At 39.4% G+C, this 22,126-nt stretch overlaps 1 protein-coding gene across 1 annotated transcript in view; it reads left to right on the top strand.

Moving 5' to 3' along the window:
• The first annotated feature begins 3,065 nt into the window (after positions 1–3,065).
• Positions 3,066–22,126, top strand: part of LOC136681726 (E3 ubiquitin-protein ligase Midline-1-like) — a 74,025-nt gene continuing 54,964 nt past the window's right edge. The window contains exon 1 of the mRNA XM_066658713.1: positions 3,066–3,139. The gene's annotated coding sequence lies outside the window, so the exon portion shown is untranslated. The remainder of the gene's footprint in view (positions 3,140–22,126) is intronic.

The raw sequence follows: 22,126 nt of genomic DNA, 5'->3' as shown, positions 1-22,126 counted from the left end.
CTCTCACTGCCCTGACATCAGCAAACAGATGGAGCATTTTCCTGTTTATATTTCCTTAAAGTTGTCCACTGTTGTGAAAAAATAATGTCATCAACTAATATGTTGATGGAGTTCTGAAGTAGCTGTTTTCTTGCCAGTTGCCTTGTGTTGCTCGCTTGGTTCCAGGATGTGGATGTAAAGAAAAAGTTGCTTTGTGTCAATGCCAGTTGCTCTATAAATACAGATGAACCAAAGTTAATTGAATATCATAAACCTGAACTGAAGGCACAGTTCAGTGCGTTGCTTTGTTTTTTATTCCTTGTTCTTTCTGAATAATTCCTCACGGTCTACTAAACATGTGTAATTATTCAGTAACAGTAATTTGTTTATTTGTAATTAGCCCTTTCTCTCAGGGCCTCTCTGGCCTCTTATAATGCACATGTTGTTTTCAGAGAGCGTTGCGCATGCATAAGTTGCAGTTATACATATTCATTTCTCTGAGTCATTAGCAGAACTCAGGGCAGGGAGTGAAAGCCTGGATCCCTAGGCACGGCAACAGGAAAAAACAAAACAAAACTAACTAACTATTAACCGTCTGCGGGTATTAGTCTGATGAAGCTTTCAAACACATTTAATTTATTACACATTTTTACTGTATTCCACACAGCAGAAGATTATGAGGATTAAAACATTGTGATGGATGTGAATGAAGGGTGTTCTCTGCATGCCATCACCCTTCATGTTTTCACTGCTCCAGCACCCAACATGTTGATTTTCATTGGCTATGACCTGGGACGTACTCTCACTGGGGTAGTACTCTAGACAATATGCCTTTAACATCTTTATTAAGGGAAGATATTGGCTCGTATTCCAGTGCAGTTATATGTTGTTTGTGAAGTTATGTGTTAACTTCATTAACACTTAACTGGCACCAAGCTTTATATTTTACTTCTGTACTTTAAATGACATAAAGCTTGTTTACAGTACACAATCGGACCTTATGACCTGCTCACCACAGTTGAAGGCCCATTGACATTGTTTCTACCTTTTAACATTAAAAGTACACACTTAAAATAGATTGGATTCTAAGGGTTCTTTATAGAACTGTGCTGTTCATAGAACCATTTGCATGCTTAAATGTTTCTTCAGCTTGATTGAGTGTGTGTTGTATGTGGTTCTATGTAGTGCCATTTGGAAAATGGTTCTACATAGCACCAAATGTTTCTTTTGTTGTATAGAGTTGGAAATTGTTACAATAGAAGAACCCTTTCAAGAACAAAAAGGTGTGACATAGAACCATATCGTTGTTGTCCAATGAAAAACACCTATATCACCTTTTTACTTTGCTACATCATTAGAACCCAGACCAATAGAAATGCTCAAAATGATTTTAAATCTTTTTTTTTTACACTGAAGGTTTTCTTCTCTTCTCTGGTAAAGTTACTATTTTTGTCGATACATGTTTTTGTTTGGATAGCGGTGATATGTAGCACAGTTTGAAGAACCATTTCACCATGCATATAGTTCTACGCAGAACATTCTATTCAGAACAGTTCACTCAATATTTTTTAAGGGAGTATGAGTTGATTAGTTTACCACATTGTGTTTGGTAGCAAGGTAACCACAGCTTTATGGATGTGGCCCCAGTCCCTCTGCTAGCCTGAAAGCTTTTTACTTTAAGGCAGACACATGACCTTGGTTAAAGCGTTACCATGGTGATTATAACAAGCAACAGCAATGGCATTCCAATTCACTAATAAGAAAGTTGCCAATTGCAAAAGTCAGAGACCATCCTTCATTTATGTAGTTTTTTTAGTCCAAACAGCAAAACCAATTTCACATATAACAAAGAAATAAAAAGAAAAACACAGAAATACAACCAAACTCCTTATTGCAGCTTCACTTCTTTTCAGGGGACTACAGGCTGAAGTAACATCTGTACTGTGGGTAGTGGACAATTCTGAGCATAGCAGTGACACTGTTAGTGTGTGTTGTGCTGACCAAGTGGATCAGACACAGCAGTGCTTCTATATATTTTAAAGCCCTCAGTGTCACTGCTGGATTGAGAATAGTCCACTGAGCTAAAATATCCAGCCGACAGCATCGTGGCCACTGATGAAGGACTAAAGAACTACCAAGACACACTGTGCAGCAACAGTTGAGCTACTGTCTCTGACTTTACATCTTACAGAGTGCATACTGAGTGGACGCAGTATTTAAAAAACCTGTGCTGTGTATGATCCACTTGTACCAGCGTACCACCTCAACGTCAGCGTCACTGCAGCGATGAGAATGATCCACCACCCAAAGCAACCCTGACCATTAAAGAACAGGGTAAAAGTCCACTTATATGGTCAGGCTTTTTTTTGGGCTGTATAGCTAGAACTTGCAAGAAAGCAATCTGTAGAACAGCTGCAGAAAGAGTGACGTCTACCAAATACACATCAGAATTCTGCAGCAAGAACCAAACAAACAAAAAGCTCAGATAGGCTCCTGCTATCACTATCTACAGATGCTTCCTTTCTTTGTCTCTTAGACCCAGCCTGCATGGAATGGGTGTTCATGTCTGTAAACTCTGACAGGCTTTTAGCAGGCTCTAAACAGCAGACAATTAATGTCATCAATACTGAGATAATAGGCACCTCAGTGGTGATAACTGTGCCACCAGTCAATGAGAGCGTTCTCGCTTTTCTTCGGCTGATGGAAAGTTCTCCGCAGGAAACCCCATCTGTGTGCGGTGCTGTTGCATTTGTGCACACACCCCCCACCAAGTTTCCCGCCCGTTTGTTTCTGGACAGAAGGAGAGCAATGGGAACAGTGCCATGCTCCGTCAAATGGGGTCCGAGAAGCAGGCGAAGAGAAGCTTAGCTTAGCGCCTTCACCCGAGTCTGCTTTTTCATGCTTGTCCGAACATCCAGTCAGGACAAGAGAAGGGAGGGGGAGAGCTGAAGAGTGGCAGAGAAGGGGAAGGGAGGGAGGGAGGGAGGTAGGGACAGAGAGAGGGAGGGGGAGAAACCCACAGCAAAGCATCGCGGCGGCTGTTGGGTGTTTGGAGTCGGCTGTCAGACGAATGGCTGCATCGTTCCCGTGTTTCCGCATCTTTTTTGCTCTCCTAGTGGCTCCCTGGTCCTCTTCCTCAGCCGAGACCAAGGTGTAGCACGTGAGTATGAACTTTTATTGGCCGTGGGAGGCATCCTAGCTGCTAATGACTGAGGCATATGGGACCTTGCTTCATGATGTGGGGGGTGGTGATGGAATAGAAACACTATCCACGTGCTATTGTGGACGCCCTGGACATGCATGGGGTTCATTGTCCTTTTCCATGATTATGTTGATCTGCATTGCAGATGGAGAACTTTCAAAAGGGAATCTGGGGAGTTTCCGTAGGAATCTGAACATATGAACAATACTTTCATCAATGACGCTGAGCCTTGTTTGTGTTTGGTTCTTATTCTTTTGGCTTTATCCTGTTAACTTTGACTTTGAATGTTCTTAGATTTTGCTCATTTTGCTGTGGCTTTTCAAGCAAAGCTCCAGTGGGTCCTGTTTCATATAGCGTATTGCTAAAAGCAGTGCAATTACACAGTAATAATGTATGCCTCCACATAGTTATTAATGTGTGACTACACATTACTATTGGCAAAACCATATAAAGTGGGATCCAAATATATTTTGGTCACATTTTTGCCTTTAAAAACTGTATAGTTACATATTAACAATATAGGTAATAACAATGTAACAACAAGTGATATATTCACAACATTTATTATAGGATTACAGTACTTTAACTTGTGTCAATACTTGGGCACTAGCTTCTGTTTTGTGTAATTACAGATGGTTTACTTGTTAGTTACTCAATAATTATGCGTAATTGCACAATGTAACAATCTTAGGTTCATACATGTAAATACACATTCTGCTGTAATCAATCTAAGTTTGTTGAATTGTGTTATTACAGATGTGGCTTGTCAGTTACAAAAATTACGCAATTACACAAAGTAACAAACTTAGGTTGATACATGTATCACATGTATGTACAAGTTCTTCTGTAAATCAATCTATATCAGTGAATGCATCAATAGTGTTTACGTTGTTGTTGCAGGTGTTATTAATGTGTAACAAAACAATTATTACACATCTTCAATATATTTGCCTAGAGTGAAATGTTTTACTGGTTTACTGTTGGGATGTTTCTTGTTCTTGTTTAATTCCTGACAAAGTTATAAAGTTAGAGCAGCATCCACATTTGGGCCACTTTATCTGCCTGGCATTTGAAGTATCTCTGATTTGACCATGCAGGAAGAATCAAATCATTATGCCGGAGAACCATAAAAGACTGTATGTTGTTTGCAGGATTTTATATGATCTGACATGACTGCTGAACATGCGCGCTTACTATAAATTCCTTCCCTATACTGTGGTCATATTGCATGCAGAGCAATGAACACAGCCCTTATAGAGTAAATGTGCTGTGAACAGGCTGTGGGTATAAAATCTTGCTGGAGGTCACAGAATGCCATATTATGCTCATTTGTTTATGGCTGCCTGACTGCCATAAACATTTCTGGAGGCTCACTACCACCACACTGTAACAGTGCTGACCTGCATCCTATAGTTGCATCACCGCTGTTCTCTTCTTTCATTAATAAATGATGGCAGGGACGCCATGCAAAGCATTAGCACAGACATCCACACACTGAACCACCAGGGACAACAGAAGACACCGTCCACTTGGAAAAAAACACATCCCATTGAAGAAAACATGAGATATACGCATGAAATATTAAGCGTAATATGACGATTGGAGCTTTGTGTCCTTGCTGTAGCTGCAGGAATATACAACTGCAATCTGTACTTTCATTTCTGTAGTAAACACTCTATAAAAGACCTGCTGTTTACTCCTGGCATTGAACAAAACACAACCAGTGAGGTATGGTGAATTAAAAATTCCAAATCTAAATGATCTATTAAGAGTAAATTTTCTTTTAAGAATCAGAATCTATCTACTACCAACAGTTCAAAACCACAGCCTGTAAATAAAACTATTAAGAATGAAATGTAAAGCTTACAGAGCTGGTCTTGAATGAAAAATTAGGTTATTTTGGCATCTCTCTAAATCAGTTTTGGGTTGTTGTTTTTATAATCCATCCGTTTCATATTAGCATCATTTGATACAGAATTTACAGCACTTCCCATGCTCATGTTGCCTTGCCCAGATTCAAACAGACACACTCATCCATTGCAGGTATCACATGCACTCACAAGTCACATATGACTACAGACACATTTCCTCTGTATGGAGCAAATGTAACATTTAAATTTGCTAAGTGTAAATAAAGGTGATGTTCATGATTTTAATCCTATACACATTTTTTTTCTTTTTAGAAAATTCAGAAAATGTATCTTCACCATTTGCTAGTTCTCTGGTCTGTTTGCGTACTGGAAAAAGCTCAAGAGTTTGTACATAGCCCTAGTTCAGTAAATAGGAAACAAACTAAGAGTCCTGGTCCAAAATGGCTCTGGCTTTCGCTCTGTACGTGGCTGGCTATTTTGATGACTAATGGTTTCTGGAAGCATTTGGCTTGTGGAGAGACTTTAGAACACTGAAAAACATGAAAAGGGGATGAGGATGTTGTAAAACAGCAAAATCAACTTAAAGTGCAAGTATCTCCAAACTTGGGAGACTGCTAACTTCATGAAAGTAACACATAGCATACAGAAAGTGCTACTAAAATAGAGCTTGAGCTACAAATGAGCTTTTCTGGTGCTTTAAACAGTGAATGAAAACTTACAAGTTAAACTTAGGCTCAGTTGATCTTTTACTCAAACATACCATTCCACTTTAAAGGATGTGGAGGACAGTAGTTCACCAGGATTGTCTACATTGCCTTTTATTCTTTTCTTGGACTGAAAATTCTGGTTAAATCAGTAAATTCCATGCAATTACAATAATTTATTAATGTTCAGATTATAGTAACATAAATACAATACGCAATTACATACAACAACATGCACATTTCCTCTAAATGGAGCAAAATATAATTACAACAACAACCTCTAATAGATTGATACAGTGAAAAGTATTCACATTACGGTTTCACCTTTTTTTACTTTCAAAACTATATTAGCAACTAAATAAGGTTAATAAAGATGTCTGTAGATGAGATAAAAGTGATGTAAAAGAGATGCAATCTGAATAAACCTCAGACACCTGTGTTTCTCTCTTTTTAATATCATCAAGGTAAGCCTGACTTTTCAGCTATATTTGATTTCTCTTAGTCTAAAGTACTGTGTTTATTGTTTACACTGAATGCTGAACTCATTCAGTTCCCAAACAAAAGTCATGAAGAATATCCATAGTAACAGCACGCAAAGTTCTAATGAAAACTAAAAGAACTGGACCCAGTTGCTGGCATTAAGCAGCATGTGACCTTGCAGAGTGTGGGTCATGTCATTAATAGCTTTTTACAATGAAGGAGGATAAAATGTTTAGGTAAGAATGACACTATTAAGCTGAACTTAGAAAAACGCCATGTGATAAACGACATCTTACAATTTCTTAAGGTAAAACACTGTTTAGATTCAACTTGGACAAATACAACTTATTATGTCATTGATTTATATTGTGTTTTTTAACTTACTGTCACTAATGCTAAAACACCCGAGCAGGACGCCGCTCCTCTGGCCACCACTTATAGATGAGTTATAGGCACATGAGTGCAGTCATTGATTTCTGAAAACGTAACATTTCATTTTGCCTGACACTAAGCTTTAAAACTAGCATTTGGTTATAATTTTCTATTCCTCCATCCCTCAGGAGGAAATACACAGCTAACAACATGAAATCACACAGTGAATGACGAGTTTATGCTTTTTCAGGCTAGATTTGTTACAGGATTCTAGATGTATATGCTTTTCCTGCTATGATATCTATACCAGCAGTCTGCTGATATCAGCTAGAAAGAGATACAGTACATGGTATAGGTTCCATCTCTAGTTTATGCAGAAATATATAGAGAGCAATAAACTGATGCCAGGCCAAAGTTTTTAGTTTTGAGAGGTTGGTAAATATGGGCCAGTGCTAGGCGATATGAACAGAAATCAATATCATGATTAATTGAACATTTTACCTCAATAATGATTAATTATTTATTACTTCACTGAATGTTTGTACGGTAAATACGCTCGAGTATTAAAGTTGGGATATTTCAGTATTTATTTATTTATTAATTTATGAAATAGATCAGTGGGATTGACTTCGGTTGCTGAAACTGTTTAGTGTCAGTGTTTATATCTCTTTTTGTTCAGTCAGAACGTGTGCAAACAACAGACCTAGCATTTCTCTTTGCTACAACACACTCAAGTTGCTTGGTCGGCCGCAGTGTTTAGGTTCTCTTCCATGTTGCTTCCATGTGTCAGATTGGTAGTATAATTTGAACACAGTGGGGACATGGAAGAATTAAAAGAAAAATAGATATAGAATTACACCAATTATAAGTTCTGAATGTCGATCAATTTGTTTTCTGTTCATTTTTGATTAATTGACCAGCCCTAATTTAAAATAATACACTGCAAGCCTAAAAGAAATAAAGATCTAAAAACTAGCACTTCATGTACGTACCTACTGTAGAAGGTGTAAAATTGAAAGAATCCTCCATCATCTGCTAATTAACAAGGTCCTGATGTGTTTCTACAGGCACCGTCAGTGCTAAAGCAGTCTCCATTTCTCACAAACCCTGACAACTTATAGCTGGGTATTATCAAATTCACGCCTAAGTCAGAATCAATATGAAGTGACAGGCTGACCTTGTTCTCAGAGCTAAGCTGGGGCTGATGACAGGTCGTGCTGCTGGAGCAGATCGCAACATTGCCATTTATCAAGATGACATACTCAAGGGTAAAACTGACTCTTCAAGACTGCAGCAGGAGGCCCGGCTGCAAGATATTCTTAGTTTACAAACAGCTGTGGCACCAGACGCCCAAATAAGAAAAGCTCATCTAGGCAAAACCACCCAAAGTCTTAAGTCCTTGTGTTGTTCATGCTGCACTAGTCCAAAAGTTTGTTGATACACTTTGGAATTTGTGAATTCAACTATTATGATCCACCCTTTTGCATAACCATTACAAATCTTCATAGAAATGAAATTCAATTATATCGGAGGCTCTGGAGCAGCTGAACCTTAGAAATGCACCAAACACTAGGTAGAGGGATGTAAAGTGCCCCACTAATGGTCTGTGGGATAGCTGTTTCTACAGTGAAAATTGCTGTAAACTCCCACTTTTAACTCCTCATTGCAGGCAAATAACAACCCTACATTAAATTTATATTTTTAGTTGTTTCGGTGTATAAATATGCATTTTTGTTTCAGCCATTTTTTTTATTTATATAAATGCCTCTGCAGTCAGAATTATACAGTGACATTTTGGGCCCTAATTTATATTTTTTGACTGTAATAACTGTGTAATAAATGTGTATTTAGGTATAAATTAGTAATATATAACAACAATGTAATAATTAGCTGTTTACAGTTAAAGATGGATCATTGTACAGTTCATATACTACATACAGTACTGTACAAAAGGCACCAGAGAAGGGCATTTAGAAAGTTGTTTATTTGACCAGTAAGAGTTTATTGCAAACAAACACACAACCTTAATTCTTAGAGAAAATACTTGTACTGTATGTTTTGTATTTATTGTTATTGTATATAATTTTATACAAATGCCACTCATTATTTTATTTATAGAGAATATATTTTTTATTTTTTTTGAATAATCATAAACTTAGGTTCTAACTGTACATTCTTATCAACTAAAGTCTTGGTACCTCTAACATAATATGTAAGTTGCATAAGTAAAATATGAAGATGATACACATGCATTTACATAAAGTTTATCATAAATTAACTTGTTACACTTGTAAGTCAATACATCACCTGTTGCATTGTTGTTGCATGTAACTACATGGTTATTAGAGACACTTTATAAAGTAGAAACCAGTTTTATTCATGTTTATAGTGCAGCATATGTCCTACTCTGTACTCTGAGTCCACGGGCCCATAACGTTGATCTGGATGTGGCTTGAACATGTTGAGAGAACTTTTGAGTTTATGAATTCAGTTATTATTGATGTCTACTGTGGTTAGGGACATTAGCTTTGTATCCCCAGTGCTAATGTCTTGGCAGAGGCAATTATTCAGCCTATCAGGTAATTATTAAGCCTTTCTAACCCAAGGAATGCAGTCTTAGGATTGACAACCACACACTCAGAGTGAGCTCTCCTTATAGTTTCAGCTCTGTCGCGCTCTCTGCTGTGATTAGAGGGAGCTACTGCCCAGCGCCAGCGCCCTGGTTGGACACCAGGCCTTCTTCCCAGCACGATTTTGGCCTGAGCGTCAAGTAAGCTCTCTGATCTATTCACGGCAATCCGGCCCTCCTCGTTTCCAAAATGAAAGCTCCTCTTGTCCCACTGCTATGGCTACCCAGGCCTGGCATTTTTCTCCAGCCTCCCTCGTGATATTGCTGCATTCCCCCATCAGTCAAGAGCAGAGTGCACAATAGAAGTGGAAAGTAATTTGTTTACTGAGGCTTTTCCCTCACTGGGGGTTTCTTCAGCCCATTGAAGGGATCTTGAGTGCTCTCCAGTGCCCGAGCACACAAAGGGGTCCGAGAGTGACGGCTCCAATTCAACAACTGTACGGTCAGGCGAACATGACAGTGTGGCATCTATTCATTGGACCCTGTCAGCTTCCTTTTGGTTCCTAGATGAAGTGCTATTTTTTCACACACATCATTGGAGCCACCAAGGCGAGCTTTGATAGACTTCACACATAAAGAGGGGCTGACTCCCAGTGCCCATCATTTGATAGGGAGCACGCTGAGCCATTTATGAGACTACATTCAGTGATGGAGAAGCTTTTGTTACCTAAGGATTAATAGGAATGTATCTCCTGCTGGATCAGATGATCCTAACAGGACTGTAGCCAAGCCTTTGGTTAGAATTATCAAAATATTTCTTGTATTCATTTTCATATCAATCATATATACAGTAGCTCCTACTGGAATCTGTGGTGTGTCATAACAGATGTACAGTGAGGGTGAAATATACTGATTTCATTTACCTTGGCAGGAGAGTAAGCACCTTTGTTCAGATTGCACTATTTTCTCTGAAGTCTAGCCCTATACATCAACACACTAAACAATGTGCTTCTAATTAAAAGTAACATCAGCATCAGCCTCAGCTCTGTGTCTCTCGTCTGCCATGCATAGCATTCAGGAGTGAAGCTTCGGCTTTATGAGGGATCCAACAAAAGCAGACAAAAGCTACGATTGTGCCCTGCCAATATTTGCCTCCTGATAAATCAGGCCCTAACTGGACGCTGCACAGATACATCCAACCCATTGACATGTTTTCCATCCAACCACAGTCAGGCCCAGGCCCATTAGGCAGATGTCCTCGAAACAGATGGTCAGCTAAGCTTGTCCCTCTGCTATCTGCTAGGGATCAAGTGGACCCACAGAGATTCATATGGGAAATGAAAATGATACAGTGAGAGGGGAGAGACACACACAGAGACAAAGAGAGAATCCAAGAGATTGAGTCGACTCCAAGAGTTTCAATTCTATGAGCCATTGTCCCACAGTTGATATGAGCATCTCCTAGATGCTCAAAGAAATGAGTCTTTGGGAGTTGACTCCTCTTCATTATTCCGCTGCCCTGACAATAGCAAAGAGTCTTCCTGTTTAATATTTATAAAGAATCATTTCACATTATTCTTCAGTATTCATTCATTGACAAAAAGTGCAGGATTTCATCATAGTTCTCCATTAATTTAGTTCTCCTCTGGTTTTCATTGTGCCCTGTGAAGGACTGGCGTCCCCTCCAGGGTGTATTCCCGCCTTGCGCCCGATGATTCCAGGTAGGCTCTGGACCCCCCGCGACCCTAAAATTGGATAAGCGGTTACAGATAATGGATGGATGGATGGATGGTTTTCATTGTGAAAAATAGGTTGTCAACAAATATTTTTCAACTGTTTTATTAACGCAATTATCTCCTGGTAACAAGCCGGAAAATTTGACTGAGAATTCGCTGGAAATATATCTCTGCGGCTTAAATCTGACCTATTCACTGGAGCGCTCTTACACAGTGTGTAGGTTTTATTTTAATGTGGCAGCTCAGCTTCGCTGTTCTTAGCCAACACATGTTTATAGGAATATTTCAGTAGCAATGTTACAAATGACAATAACATAGTTGCAGCTGTTCTAATTATTAGCACATGAATGCACCCATGAGCCCAAATTTTACTACACAATTATACTGTAAGTATAATATGAATAAGAATAATAAAAGCTTCTATTGTAAATCTTTGTCTAGGTCTGTGTGATAGCATGCATGCTAATTCTTATAGCATTGCTGTCCAAAGAAATCCATTCATTATGAGATAGATAGATAGATAGATAGATAGATAGATAGATAGATAGATAGGCACAAGGATGAGTAATAACTGGAATAACTGTCTATGGGAGCACTGTGTAGTTCTATGTTTACAGACTGGAGTACATATGTTGCTCTGCATACTTCATTTGTCCTTTTCACCATCCATTTCCTTCAAAGGCCAGTAATACCACAACAACTGCTGTGTCTGATCCACTCGTACCAGCACAACACACACTGACATGATCCACCACCCAAATCATACCTGCTCTGTGGTGGTCTTGACCTTTGAAGACCTTTTGTTTGCAAATGATAGTGTCTGTTTCAGTCCTTTTGTCTGATTGGGTGAGTTGGGGATAAATGTACTGTTGAATTTCATTGCTCATTAACTGTGATAAATGACCCACAAGTGTATGACAGTTTACTCAGTAATGTGGGGGAAACATTTCCAATGTGTCTGAGATCTCTCCTGGAAGCCCACCACCCCACCACTCATTTAATTTCCTAAGGTTTCCCCTTCCTTTAAATGTATATTCATGCTTTGTCCCATTCATTATTCATTCATGAAACCCTTAAGCAGCATTGCTTCAACAAGTAGCTAACAATCCCCTTGCAGTTGACTGTATCCTCTACTCCAGTGTCTAATTTAACCATTTACAGAGCTAGCAATCGATTCATGCTATTTATTTGCTTCTAGAGCATCATTTGAATGCAGCCTCATGCTTCCTTTCACACCCCAATCGGAACGCCATTAAACTCCAGGAGCAACAAACTAATCTTGGTTCCGTCACCCTCCCGAGGCCTTTCGATTTACGCTATTGACTAAGCATCCCAGGAATGTTCAATGATCAGGCTCAATGATGCAGGGCCGGGCAATTCTTGTAGGGAAACTTCATTACAATGCACAGCCGAGCTCAGAACACGAACGCACAATGCATACGCCGTCACTTCTGGTTTGTGGGCTGATCTCTTATTCGCAAATGGTGCTTTCTTGTGCAGCAATCCCTCACAAATATCCCCCCCATAACGGAATGTGCGGACCTTCTCTCAGGTCAGAGTCAGAAAGCTGCTCTCTGCCAAGGGAGCAGAAGAGAGGCTGAATGAAGAAAGGCTGCTGGGAATGGATAATGAGGACTCTGTGTGTGACCTGAAGCCACAGATGTGCAATCAGTTTTAGATTTCTACCCTCCGTGGGAAGACTGTTCCTTTGTTTCAAAGTCACGGTGAGGGTGCTCTTGACTGTAGGCTGGTGGTTAGTGTCTCATGGCTCCTGTACTGGAATTCTATGGAGCTGGAAGTTCTGGCTCTGGAGTTCTGGCCAAGATCTAGTCGGTTTGGCCAAGCAGCAGTCTAAAGTGGGCCTGCCTTAAAAGACCTCGGCTATTTTTTTTTTTTTGCTCCCATTCAAAAAACCACACTGTGGGCTGTGGTACTCGCTGTCAGGAATGTGTCCATCTAGATTACTAAGAATGAAAAAAGTGATTGTGATCCTCATGCAGTCTGAAACACAGACATGGAAAAAGGTCATTTGAGGAATGTTGTTTTTTCAGGGCTTGATGAGCATGTGTAGTGGGAAGCCACAAGGTATTCAGAAAAAAAAAGTCCTCGGATCTGCAGGAGCGATAGGACAATCGGCGATTCTGAGCGCATTCAACGCCCATTTCGTACGCCACTTATTAGATGTTCTGGATTAGGATAATTGCTTTGGCACCATCAAACACAGCCTCTTCCCCATAACCAACTCTCCTTTTATCTCCCCTTCCCATTTCATCTCCCAAAGACCAGGGCAACACGCATTCATCTGTGATTATCAGGTCCAAAAGGTACCCAGCTCAGAAAGGCCATGTGCTATCAATGGCTTCTGATTAGACCATCAAAAATCTCTTCCTCTGAAACCAACCGCTAAAACCGCCCCAAAGAATGGCTCTAATGATGTGGTAATTCATCCCTGCGTGGGTCTGCCATCAAGTGATTGGCTCGTGAGTCTTAAGAAGGTTAGAGGAGTGCTTTTAATGGCTGCTGCTGCTGCTGCCTGTAGGTCATCACACTTTTTTTTGCCAGAATTTCAAAAGGTGGACTGTGCGTCAAGGGAGGATTCAGTGGTGTAGAAACCAGCTCCTAGAAATACATCACTCTGCAGATGTTCCAAATTCATTCCTCCAATCAGACTTCAATATTCAAGTGCTTCTGAAATGCATGAGAAGCTGGATCACCTGTCTGAACCATCTGAACCCCAGGCTTAACAGTAACTACTAAATCTTAAATAAAAACCATGATCCTTCAGACCATATTGTGCAGTGAGGACAATTTGTTTAATATTAATTATTAGTTATTTTATGTTCACAATGGGAGACCCCATCCACTGGTGGTGCTTTTTCAATAAAACAGTTTTTCAGCTTAGTTTTAGTGTTAGGTGTAGGCTCATAGATAAGACTAAAGGCTGATATTTCACAAGGTCAACAGATATTCACATTCTTGTTTAGTAAAACGTGCATATACCAGTCTATGCTAAAAACACATGCAAAATTCATTCATTCATTCATTTTCTGTAACCACTTTTCCAGTTCAGGGTCGTGGTGGGTCCAGAGCCTACACAGTAACATTGGGCATAAGGTGGGAACACAACCTTGGAGGGGGGCGCCAGTTCTTTGAACGGCAACACACACTAACACTTATGGACACTGGAGTGTGGGAGTGAATCGGAGCAACCGGAGGAAACCCACACGGAGTCACCAATCCACCTACCAATGTGTGTTTTTGGACTGTGGAAGGAAACCGGAAAACCCGGAGGAAACCCACACGGCCACAGGGAGAACACACCAAACTCCGCACAGACAGTCACCCGGAGCGGGACTTGAACCCACAACCTCCAGGTCCCTGGAGCTTTGTGGCAGCCACTGTGTTGCCTAACAATACTGATGGTTATAAACTTAGTTTATAGACTTTAATGTTTGTTTAGGTCTATTTGTTTAATACGGAGGGCATAATAAATATAGAACTGAAAATAGGAGCACAAAGTTTTGTTCATGATATTTAATACAAACATCAGTGTTTTTCTTGTTCATTTTATTAAAAGATGAATACTAGATGATCTACCACCAAAGAACAAAGAAGACATTTTGTTGATTTTAACCCTTTCTAAGGACATTTTCTCAATTTTCTGAAATTCTTCTTTAAAGGACTTTGTTTTATATCAAAATGTTCAGAACAATCTCAGCTCTCATCCCTTTACTGTGGATGAATTGTTTTGGTGATTGAAATAATTTTATCAGAGTCTTAAAAACAAGAATCCACCAGTTAGACACAGCGAGAGGCAGAGGAGGCGTGTCTCAAGCTTATTCATAGGCTCGTAACTCAGGATGTACAGTATCGCGTACAGTCGTGATAACATGCCATCTGCACATTCACAGAGTGTTTTAACTGTATTTCTGCGCTGTGCTATCGCTAAGATATTAATAGAAACATCACGAATGGTCGTTGATGTGCTGGCGTGTTCTTCAACCACAGAGAGTTAAGAATTACTTATTTTTTCAGTGTAACACATTAAAATACGTGAAGTTTAAGGAGGCTGTGTGCAGCTAAATAGAGTTTTATAAACAAACTAACGTCACAAAAGTCTTGCCACCAATTCCCTTTACAATATTTCAGGTAAAGACACAAACTCACATGAAATGAGATAAATTCAGTAATCCTCCTCTCTCTGTAATAATGGGTAAATGTTGGTGAGTTAAGAACTGTCCTACTGAGCTTGCGAGCTAATCAACGCTGAGCCGAGACTCTGGTCAACACGTATGGTGTCGCTCCAAACACAGCCCCAGAAACACACACAAGTAGAGCACATCTTATTTCCTACTATTACTGTTCTAATTTTTCTGGTGTGCAAACCAGTATATATTGGTGAAAATGTGCTGAACAATTGCAAATTTAGTTAATGAACTGAAATGTGAAATATGCCTGAACTAATCTCTCCAGCTTATGCATGCGCATTTCAACATTAGGAGTCTGTCCACCAAAAAAAAAAAAAAAAAAAAAAAAAAAGATTAACCATGATTTTATATTACATTTTTATACCATTTAATGTGTACACTCTTAAAAATGCTACAAGTTGCCAAAAAGGGATATTTGAATGAAGCCATAGAAGAACCACTTATGGTTCTATAAAACTATGTTTGTTTAAAAGATGTGAGACTGTGTCGAACTTTTTAAAAGTTTAGAAAAATATAATTTGAGCTTAAGGTATTAGTAAAAATGGTTCTCTATCAAACCAAATGTGGCTCTTTGATGACATCGCTCAAAGAACCTTTGAAACCTGTAAACCTTTGAAATCTAAAAGGTTAAGTAGTTTTGAGAGAATAATAGAACAGTGGGTCCACATATGGGCCTTGTGGGTTTAAGGGGTCAATTAGAGCTGAGACTATACTTTGTACAGTGGCAGCTCTCCAGGAGCAAGGATTTACCCTTGACTTTGAACAAGACCCTGGCACCACACACGACGTCTTAACTTACGCTGTAACTTATGGGTACGCACTGCAGAAAGGTCATAATTACCACTTCATTTGATACTTTCCATATAGAATCTGTCCACAGCCTCCCACTCTCCAAGGCACTTCAGGTATAACAAATGTTACGGTGTCTTAACCATCTCCATATTTCATTCTGCACTACTGTCTTCGCCAGTAGCTGGGGATAATGTATTGCCTAGATATTAGTGGAGCATTATGTTGTTGGCCAGGGAGCACTGTAGTGGGAAGGTGAAATTAATCAAAAGAAAACATCTGAGAACGGCCAGAGACTTAAACACTCCACTGCTTGGGTTTCCACAATTGGGAGAACTGACATAGCAGTGGGGAGAGAGTGCAAGTCTTACTTAAGATTACAACATTCATTATATTCTCTGCACTCCGGCAAAACCTAAACTTTCTGAAGAGTGAGGCTCAAGGGCATAGCAGAGGTTGTTCTGAGAGCACTGGTCTTTTTCGAACATTATAGCTTCTCACTTACCACAGCTCCTCAGGGAGCTATTTTAACTGTCAGATGTATGGTAGCTGGGGTGTTTTTGGTACTCTGCGCAATGATTCTGTGAACCAGCCTCTTGACCTCTCCATAATGGGGCATTATTTGGAGAAGTGTTATTACATGGTCATAAAATTGCTCAAATATATTACCATTATTATTTTTATTATTATTACTTGGGATTTCCACCAGGCTAACCAACCTGACCTTTGACTATCCGCAAGGAATGACTTTCATAATTGGATTATACACTCAACTGAGGACTTAAAGGGCATTTGTTGCTAAAATTACAATGAATTATTGTGCAGCTGTCCTGTGTTATTTTTGTATTAAAGTGATCAAGGTCTGTGGTTGGTACAAAAGCTACTAAGTAAGATTTGAAGCAAATGCAAATATGTACAATACAGGATAGTCTTTCAACAAGTAGTGAGTGAGTCTGCGTGTAAAGGAGTTACGATTTGACAGAGTATTATAGCACAGTTTGTAAGTAAATGCAATGCAAAGCAAAAAATAAAAACTCAAACTGCATCACAGTCCAAATCATACAGTGTGCAATGACTACCATGCAGTATAATAAATTTGCTTTTATTATCATTGCATAACACTACTGTGGATTTGTGCCTAAGCATTTAACCATGGAGCCAGTCAAGAGCATCAAACCACTGGGTGTCTATGAACAGCTATGCACAGATATGAACATGACTAGTGCTGTAAAGAAATTCTGTGTTATATATTGAAGAGTTGGGTTGTAACTGCAAATAAATTCATTATTAGTGCATACAGTTGTAACACACAGTATGCAATTGACTAAACAGTGGTATATAAGTTGTTCTGATGAAAAATGGAAAAAAAAAATCACAGGGGCAAAGAGCACACTTTTTGACTTGTTGAAGTTGACCCAGGTTAGTTATGGGATGTCTGCATGTTTTACATGGACTGACATGAGCCATGGAGTGCTAACAGCATAACAGCTTAATGCTTCCTTCACATCAGAAATCTGAGGACAAACCACAGACAATGAGCAAGAAAGGGTAGAGTTTGTACATTTTGTGCATGTTTTAATCATGGAAACAGATCAAATAAAGAAACAAAGCTCTGTTTGGCTTACGTGTGTAAAAGAATGTGAGCAGAGAGTTGCGCTACATAACAGCGACCTAACAGTGCTACAGACAGAAGAAAGAAATTTGATCTGAGTGAACCTTAAGACACCATCTCTTCTCTCATTCTCTCTCTATTCCATGAAAGTAAACTGTATTTTGCTGCTGTATTAAATTTCTATCGCTATGTACACCTTGTTTATTTACTGAATCTCCGCAACCTCTATTCTCTTGTTTCCCAAACTAAAGTCACAAAGTGTAACCATAGTAACAGTACGCAAAGTTATGATTAAAAATAAAATAAAATAAAATAAAATAAACTAGAGCCAACTTCTGGTATTAAATTCTGGGAGACCTGTATGGAGAGTGGATCAGGTCAATCATTAATTGCTTTTCCAGTGAAGAATGGTAAAAACTTGAGGAAAGATTGATGCTGCTCCACTGAGCTTGGAAAAAACAGTCAGTATTTGATGCCGTGTGGTGAATGAGGTCTCACACTATATTAAAGCAGGTCCTGAATATTTACTTTACTGCTGTATTGGCTTGGTCAAAAAGTAGCAGTATTTCAAAACTATTAGGATGGTTCTTCATCAGTACCGAGTTTCATTAGCTCACAAAAGCAACTGCTTGGATGATTACATCTGGTTACTCATTATTAGCATTGTTATTCATGATTCAGAACCTTCACTCCTGTCCTAACAAAGTTAATACCTTGACCACACTTCATCTGGGGTATAACTAAGATCATACAGTGCTTATTATACTGTCTGATCTTTTCTGTACTATCCACTCTCAAACCAAAGCTGGTGTAGTTCCGTGCACCACGGCCTAATTATAATGCTAGGGTGTGTGGTATTTGATTTTCAGATTTGTTGCATGGAAAATAAGATCACAGAGCTCCCAGCAGGGCAGGCGAGTCTGAGATCCATCCTCTCGCTGTTTATCTACTCGCTTTGTACTTTGTAATCCCTTGCTCTGTTACTGATTAAACTGCTCTGGTTCCGAATAATCAGCGCCACTTCCCACTCTGCTGAGGTTGGGACGACTGCAACTTTTTGTCCTTTTTGATCAATTTTTGCTAAAGTTTTAGCTGATGTTTTGCTCCATCCTGAAGATATTTTATTTCCTATTTGTGTGCTCCACTCATTATCAGATTGACCTAGATTACTCAGAAATAACCGCCTTTGTCTAGCACTGAAGTCATCTGAAGTAATGCAGTTATGATTACTCTTTCCTAAAAGGTATTCTCCTCTCAATTTATAAGTTAAAAAGCAATAAACAGTCAGTTTTGGAAACTTAATACTGAAAAAGGAATCATTAAATGAGGCTTTCTCCTGTTCAAATGCAGCTGCTTTTAAGTTCCTTCCAAGAAATGTCTCTTGTTAAATTACTCTCTCACACATTTATCGCAGTTGAAAAGGGAGTTTACACTGGATTTACACCACAGCAGTGTCACTGCAGTGCGGAGAATGATCCACTACCCAAACCATACCTGCTCTGTGGGGGTCCTGATCATTGAAGGGCTGGGTGAAATGGGGATAAAGTATGCCCAGAAACAGGTGGACCACAGTGTGTAACTGCAGAAAGGCAAAATGCTCCTGTACGATATTGTATAAAATATACAATGAGTGTAGATACAAGGTACGTGTTCCTAATTTTATGATCCTTCAATGTGTAAACTAGTGACTCAGCGCCAGCAGATCTGAACCATATTTCAAGATCTAGGGCAAAGTTTCCCTTTTAGACAGATATTATTAACCCACTGTTGAGGAGGGGGGATGCTGGATGACCAGTTTTGCTGATATGTTAAAAAAAATTATAAATAAATAAAGAAATAAAATTGAATTAAACTGTAATACTACCCTGATCCACTTTATTAGAAACATAGACTCTGGCCTTTTCCTCAGCTCCACCCAGCATTGTTTTGGTTTTACACGTCAGTATCACTGCTAGAGAACAAGCCTCCACCCAGATCCATCCAGCCAAGAATGTATCACTGTGGCCAGAAACTGACCAGTGATGACAAGCTCAAATATACACACAAACTGTGTTCCAGCAGATACAAATACTTGAATATAACATTTTAAACCTTAGACAGAAATAAAAGGCACCTCATGATTTCTTTTGAATGCACTGTAGCCAAAAAAACTGTAGGGATTGAATGTGAAATTTTAAGAATGCTCACTTTATACAACCTAAATTAACCAAAGAAACACTACAAAAGCATATTTTATGTGAAAATATCTGTCAAATTCAACATTAAAAACCACTGAAAAGTGGCATAAATAAAACAAATAGTTTGTTACAGTGGCACCTCTCAAGGTCTGGGATATATTAGACAACATGTGAACATTCAGCTCCTGAAGTTAGAAGAACACTAGGTAAGATTTGGTATTTTTTGCTCCTGGGCTCCCCCACAGTTGCAGCATTCACTTTTACAGTACTGTCCTGAAATCAAGTTAGTGGGGGTGGCTGTAAGGTCTACCCTCCTTCAAAACGTACATGTAGTAAGTGTTGTTTCTGCAGTGCTGAATCCAGTGTAACAACAGAGGCTCTGTTCTCCCTATTACAGGCCAGTGAAGCATCACAATGACTTTGAAGCTGTAGCTTTAAGGGAAAGTACTCTGTAGCGTTGCTTTTCCTGTTCCTGTTGTAAGCAGGAAAAACAGGCAAGTGTAAGAGTCTGCATGAAACAGACACATTCCAAATGGTGATACTTAGACTGCCACATCAGAGCATCTCCAAAAGCAGCAGGTCTTGTGCTGTGCTTACGGAGTACAGCTGCAACAACTACAGTTGAGTGGTAAAATGCTAATACTGTATACAGTGGTATTTAAAAATGCGGACGGTATCTAAAAATAAGGACAGTATATCAAAACTGTGACATGTCAGATGTGTCAAATTTCTGTTACAAGTGAAGTACAAATCAAAGTGAGGTGATCCATGTGCATTTAAGAAAGCCAAAAGGAGGGGGGCATGGTGGGAGCTCACTGACGACTGGTGATGTCATGTTCTGAAAATGAGTAGAGGGAAAAAAAAGCCTAGTAGCCCACCGCAGTTGGGAGTTTAGCGACAATTTTGGCTTAAAGGGGAGAGAAAGGGAACTGTAAACAGACAAAATACTCCAAAGACGATATTATGTGTTTATGATGTGTCTGATTTAAGCATCAGCTTGTTGGAACATGGTCTGTGCTGTGGTCTTTAGTCATTTTGGCTGATTTATCTTTTATCATTTATTGGTTTATTTTCTTCTACTCTTCAATCATTCCTACACCAGTCGCTGGACTTCGATCTCTCAGGCACGAGTTTTTATCATCAACGGACATGTCAGCATGCAATGAGCTGAACTTTGCAGCAAAGCGCAAACACATCAAAAACCCTTCACTTAACAATGGTATCAAAACCTGGATACAATCCAACTCTAAAAGTGGTCCATGTAAGGACAACTGGTGAACTGGCGAGAGGGTCATGGATGTCCAAAGTGGAGTGATGACTAGACCAGCTGGGAGCCCAGCTGTAGCACAAGCTGCAGAAAAAAAAGTTTATATGTTTGATAGGTGTCAGAGCAGTCTTTTGCAGTTTGTTGAGTATGGGGCTGTGTTGCCGCAGAGTGGTCAGAGTACCCATGCTGACCCAGGCCAACCACTGAAAGCATTTATAATAGGCCCAAGGATTTAAAAATAATGATAATTTTAATACATTATATGGACAGCAGGAAGCTCTATGGGAGGAAAGCAAGCTGGCAGAGACAGTATGATGCACAGAGCCTTTATGTGGACATTATTTTGACATGTACACAGCAAATTCTCCAGTGTTAAATCAACACTATTAGTGTTAACTTAACACTAAGAGTGTTCAATTATCACACTAACTGTGTTAATTTAACACTAGTAGTGTTGATTTAACACTGGTGAACTTGCTGTGTATCACCTACCTAACTTGGTTTTGGTAACAAACCAAGTATAGCCCTTCATGGCCACAGTATTCCCTGACCTCAGTGGGATGTCTCAAAAAAATAATGTGCCCCAACACACTAAAAAACCTTTCAAGATTGGTTTCATTAGAATTAAAGGGCTCAAAATTCCCAGATCTCAATCCTTTCCAGCATGTGTGGGAAGTGTTGGATAACACATTCCAGTAATGTTACATCACCTGGCTTTTTAACGTTATTTAATAATAGCTTGGAGATCAACTGATCTCAGTTTTTAAATGTTGTGTGTTGTATGTTGTCAGTGTCGAGACAGGATTGGAGTACAAGAAAGCCGCTCTAGCACCTCCAGTCTCTGATTACTAGAGCTCCATCATTCCAGAGAAAGAGTTCAAGCTGACGCTTGGCATTGGGCATGATGACCCCAAGCTGAAGTGCAGATAGTCTAAATCACATTCTTTCATGTCCTGATTTCTAGGAAATTATACACTGAAGGATCACTGGATTAGGAACACCTACCATGCTCCTGTATGGTCAGTAGAGCTGATTAAAAATGAAAAATAGTGTCTATATAAGGTAGGTGTTCCGTGTGAGGTCATCTGAACCTGTGTCCACAATGACGCACAGAAAATAATTTTCATTATCACAAACAATAATGAGTATGTGTGTGGACT

The sequence above is a fragment of the Hoplias malabaricus genome, chromosome 2 (genome assembly GCF_029633855.1).
Source record: "Hoplias malabaricus isolate fHopMal1 chromosome 2, fHopMal1.hap1, whole genome shotgun sequence".
Lineage (NCBI taxonomy): Eukaryota > Metazoa > Chordata > Actinopteri > Characiformes > Erythrinidae > Hoplias > Hoplias malabaricus.
This window is presented reverse-complemented; position numbering and strand designations above follow the sequence as displayed.